Consider the following 6,000-nt stretch of genomic DNA (forward strand, 5'->3'; position numbering starts at 1 on the left):
GGGCTAAACACATGTACTGGTGGCCCGGAATGGACGCCCAGGTGGAGAGGCAAGTGAGAGAGTGCGGCCAGTGCCAGGGAGCCGACAAGACGCTAGTCCCACTAAGGCCGGCGATAGGGAAATTCCCATTACCAAGTGGGCCATGGGAAGACGTGGCGGTGGACATCCTGGGACCAGTGCTGGACATCCACGGAACGCCCCAATACCTCTGTGTCCTGGTCGACAAGTATTCCAAATGGCCGGAGATTCACATACAGGAAGAGATGGAAGCAGAAACAGTGATAAAATTCCTCACTTCCGTTTTTCTAAGGGAAGGCCTCCCCAGAACGCTATTGAGCGACAATGGACCCCAATTTAGATTGGACAAATGGAACAAATACGCAGAACGCAATGGGATAAAATTGCTGCACACGGCGGTGTACCACCCGGCAAGCAATGGGCAGGTGGAGCGCTTTAACAGAGTACTGATGGGATCTATCCAAGCAGCCATCATGGTGGGGAAAGATTGGGAGAAGGAGGTTCAGAAAACAGTGTGGGCCTACCGCATCACCCCCACAGGGACGGGGTACAGCCCCTTCCAAATCCTAAGGGGGAGACACCCCTTCACTAAAGACAATGTCATCTGGAGAGAAAAGACATTAACGAGTAACTGGTCGCCAGCAGTAGTGCAACACAACCTGGAAAAGGCCCAGAAGCTGTACTCGGAGCATTACGACAAGAGACGGACGGTCAAGAACGCCACTCTGGAGAAAGGAGAGTGGGTGAGAGTCAAGCTAGCGGTACGAAAGAAGAAGGGAGATAGCAAGTACAGTCGCCCTCTACAGGTAGAAGAGGCATACGAGAGAGCCGCCTTACTCAGTGATGGGAACGTGTGGTCCCATGACCGCATGGCGAAATGCAACAAGATCCTGAAATGGCCTGAGGAAGAGACGGAGCAGTCAGGCCAAGGGACACTAACAAAAGACAATGAAGGAAACCAACACCCTGAAGGGAGAAGCGGACTGGAGAAAGAGAACAGTGAGGAGCTAGCCCACCAGGGGTCGATGGAAATGGAAGAGCTAGTGACGGGGGAAGGCCACAGCCCGGACAGAGTGGGGCGAAGCGAACAACTTGGCCACAGCCCGGCTGCAAGCAATGAGTCTGGTAATCATGGCACCCCGGTAAGGCGCACTCGAAGGGGCAGAGCGATTGTGAGGCCCAGCCGCTTCAAAGACTTTGAACTGGAGGGAGGGTGCATACCCTAGAGACTGCGAGGACAGTGTGTTATCAGGGCCATGGAAAAGGAGGGAGATATGTAGTGTGCGTTCTAGTCTCGCATGCTGCGTGATGACGCGGCGCGCGAGAGGAGAACGCGGGCGGGAGCACTGCGCATGCGCGAGCCGCGAGGCGCGGAGATAGAGCCCGCCGCAGCGCGAGAAGGTTGTGTGGCCCGGCGCTCTAATGTGTATTTGTAGTTGCTTAATAAATAGTGTTGTTCTACACAGCCTGCATCCTGTGCTGTTTGAGAGTACATACCAGCATCATTACAATGAGAACCACTATCGGCTTTATTAGCTTTTTAAAAGCATTATCTGATGGATTACGTGCCTCTTTTGAAGGCCTGGAGGGTGACAACAGCTGTAGCTTTGAATCTTTCCCTGCGTGTTTCATATTTATTAACGTAAGTCTCATTGCATTAATACCCTCTACTTTAGTCAGTATTGCAGACTGTTATTGCTTGTTTTCCAATTTTCTTCATTATCCAATTATTTTGCGAGAACTTCCAATTTACACATTTTGTTGGCTGTGTAAGTCTTTAGACGTTTATTTTACAAATTACTTCACTGTTACGAAAATGTCACCGTGCATCGGGAACCATTATGATATCTAGCATTTATTAACAAAGCTTAGCACCTACAGCATCAGTTAGCTAGCACATCACACAGGACCCTGATCGCTATTTTAAATAATTGCACTGCTCTATTACATTTTATCTTTTGTTCCTTCGTGACTTCGTGACTTTTTATCGTGTAGAAATTTACTTGCAAGAATTGTTTTTATGCTTACTATTTGTATTTGCTGAACTGTACTTACCCCTATTCCCTATCCGCCGCGGGAAGTCCCGTTAGCGCGGAGGGAAAGAGGGCATTCTAGTGCCGCCCACTAGCTCCAGCCGCCATCTTAGGGCTGGTTGGGACGGACGCGCTCTAGCTCTCTGGCACTTCCGGCCTAGAGACTACTTAGTCCTCACTAGATAGGATGCGCAGCGGACGTGCGCAGCGGGCGCGCGCCGAAGAAGCGCCTAAGACAAGCCCGTCTGCGCCCGTCCGCGACCGACCGGGTCCAGGGGCCACTCATGCTGCCCTTTTCACTACATACACTTCGGACTCTCTTAGAGCATTACAGCAACCCCTTATCACCCTAAGTCCCACTATCGTCAGGCGCCTGGACACTGTAGGTATCAATCGCCTAGCTATTTCCAACTGCGCTGAGGTAAAGCCCCCTGTTCACGCCAATAATAGCGAGACCACCATCAGGGTAATATACTTGAATACTCGGTCCTTAGTGAACCACCAGTCTGACATTTTTATTTTGCTCACTAACGAAAAACCGGACATTCTCCTTCTGACGGAAACCTGGCTCACTGCTGAGTCGCTTCCTGATATTCTGGCGGCTCTCCCCCCAGATTACTATATTCTTCACGCGGACCGACCGGGAGACCGCTCTGGTGATGGAGTAGCTGCCATCATATCTAAATGCCTCAACTCTCTCGCCTCTTCCTCTCTTTCCATACCGGGGGTGGATAATCTGCTCCTTAGCATAGGAACCAACACAGGTGCCCTCACGCTGCTCCTCCTCTATCGGCCACCATATCCCATGACCACCTTTGCCACTGTGTTGAGCGAACATCTGTCCTCCATTTTGACACATCATGCCAGTTTCGCACTTGTCGGCGATCTTAATTACTGGTACAACTACCCCAACGCCGGCTCTCACGCCCTTGAACTGTTTGAAATGCTGCACAGTCTGAACCTGACGCAACAGATCCTTTGCCCTACCCACCTCAAGGGCCACATTCTGGACCAGATCTGGTCACATAACTTAGCGCTGTCTCAGCCTATTGTCTCTCCCTGTGTCTGGTCAGACCACGTTTTAGTCGATACGGTTATTACCCTCACAGGCAGGTTCCCTGCCCCTCGTATGGCTGGCGGGCTCTCTCGAAAGTGGAGCACACTGGACTCCCAGGCCTTCCTTACGACCCTAGCGGACACCAGCCCAGCCCGGGATCCCATAGTCTGTTCTGATATCGACACATTAGACAGCAACATCACCAACTGGCTAAAGTCGGCCAGCGACCAATTTGCCCCGCTGACGCGATTCCCCCCCACCAAGCATTCCACCTCTCACAGATGGTATACGCATGATCTCAAACTGCACAAACTAAAAGTACGCCAACAGGAATGCATCTGTAGGCATACCTATTCCGACTCAGCTAGATTACTCTACATCACTGCTCGTAGAGAATACAAAGCAGCCATCACCTTAGCCAAACCAGTCCACTTCTCGGATAGGCTCTCTTCAGCAACCAATAAATCCAAGGAAGTGTTTAAAATCATGAACGAGCTCACCACCGACGACAGAACCCTTCCTGCTCAGACCCCTTCTCAAGAGACATGTGATGCCCTTAACCTTTTCTTCATTGAAAAGATTATAAAAATCAAAGACTCGATTCACTCTCCTCCCCAGCCATTCCTTCAGGACTCCACACCCGATAACCACTCGACCGTTACGACGCTCCCTGCCCTTAATGCCGATTCACTGGCTCGACTCGCAACCCCAGTCAAATCAGGTTCTCCCAGCGACTGTTGCCCGCCTTCAGTTATGCGGGACATCTGCCTTAAACTACCGGATTACATCCTCCCTCTGTTGAACGGCTCCCTCAACAGCGGTACTGTCCCTGCATCCTTCAAGGAGGCAATTTTGGTGCCCCTCTTAAAAAAACCTGGAGCAGACCCTGGAGAACCTTCTAACTATCGTCCCATTTCCCTCCTTCCCTACCTCTCAAAGTTACTGGAGGCCCATGTTACTCAATTTCTTTCACACTTTATTGAGTCCTCCAGTTACCTCGAGCCCAACCAAGCTGGGTTTAGACCTGCCCATTCGACCGAGGCGGTCATCCTCGCAGTTTTGAACACTCTGAGAAGCAATGCGGACGCTGGTACTCCTCAAGCCTTGGTGCTCCTGGATTTGTCTGCCGCTTTCGACACGGTGGACCATAACATCCTTCTCCGCCGTGTCGCACAGGCAGGCATCCAGGGCACCGCCCTCAATTGGATTATGTCCTTCTTACCCGGCAGAACACAAGCCGTACGTCTAGGCCCTTATTTAGCCGGGAGAACTGTAACCACCTGTGGAGTCCCCCAAGGTTCCTCTATTTCACTGCTGTTGTTCAACCTCTACCTCCGCCCACTCATCCACTCACTTAGGAACTGGGACATTACGGTGTATAATTACGCCGATGATTTGCAAATTATTTTTCCACTCAACTCCCCTAATGCTGCTAATACCTTCCATTCTGTCATGATCCATATACTGGAATGGATGAACATCAATCAACTAAAGTTGAATCCGGGGAAGACTGAACTACTCCTCCCTGGTTCTAGTTCTGCTCACTGGGGCCCGCAGTTCTGGCCTACTGAATTGGGCCCTCTTCCGGTCCCGCTTAAATCAGTGAAAAGTCTCGGCGTGATAATTGATGCAGAACTCTCGCTAAAAGCCCAAGTGGGGGCTGTCATCTGCTCCTCCATGTACCAGCTCAGGAAGATCCGCAAGATCAGCCATCTACTCTCATCCCCTGCATTAATCTAGGTTGTCATCTCCCTGGTCCTGTCCCGCTTGGATTTCTCAAACTCCATCTATCATGGTCTCCCTCAGTGTCTTTTGCACCGCCTTCAGGTCGTTCAGAACCAGGCGGCCCGTCTCATTTACAAAATCCCTAGATGGCAGTCGGCAAAATCACTACTACAGCGACTTCACTGGCTGCCAATTGGACAAAGGGCAGCTTTTAAGGTGGCGTGCATTACCTATAAAGTCCTTCATTGCACTAGTCCTGCCTTCTTGCAATCTCTAGTTACGGCCCATCGGCCGTCACGTAATCTACGCTCTGCTCAACTCCACTTACTGACTGTCCCCAGAGTCAAAACCAAGAAGTTCGGTGGCCGTTGTTTTGCTCTTCTGGCCCCATCCCTCTGGAATTCATTATCTCTCTCCAACAAGTCGAGTCCCTCCCTACTCAACTTTAGGAAACTGCTAAAGACTTCCCTTTTCCCTCCTTTTTGCTAGCCAGCTTACTGTTATTTTCCATTTGTTGCTGTTATAACTCTTCTGTTATTAAGCGCCAGGAAACCCTTGGTGTCAGTGCGCTATATAAACATCATTTAACATAACATAACATAACTGTAAACATGACATATTGGTTCTTAAGCTCTTGTAGAGTAGCATCAGAATTGAGCGTTCTTTTCTCTTGAATCAGAAAGACTGCACCTCTTGTAAGGTCTGTTTGTCTAAATTAGGAGAGACATGTTAGAATGGGATGTGCCTGGCTAGTGCCGTGGCCATTTTCTCAGAGGCTCATCACCATCTCTGTTGAAAGTCTGCATTGCCGAATACCAGGGCTGTCTAGACTTGAAGACATCTCATGCCACTTTCAACTATCACCCTTCCCTCACTCCCTTTTATCTTACTCTTTCAGGTTCTTTACCTTCGCTGCTTTATTCTATCGTCATTGTTTTACAATCTTTCTCTTCCTCCTTTCTTTCTACTTGCCAACCTTCTTCTCTCTTGTTCTGGATTAAAGTCTGGTGATGATAGATAAGTCCTGGTCCTCGGAAATGAGCGCCAGTGGGCCCCACCTGCACCACTACCTCAAATTTAGCACCGCCTGCCATTCCGGAAAGGTAAATCAACACTCCTCTTTACCTAATACCATCACTAACCCAGCTCCCACTGCTTGTCTGAGGC

This window comes from Triturus cristatus, chromosome 1_1 (assembly GCF_964204655.1).
Source record: "Triturus cristatus chromosome 1_1, aTriCri1.1, whole genome shotgun sequence".
Taxonomy (NCBI): Eukaryota; Metazoa; Chordata; class Amphibia; order Caudata; family Salamandridae; genus Triturus; species Triturus cristatus.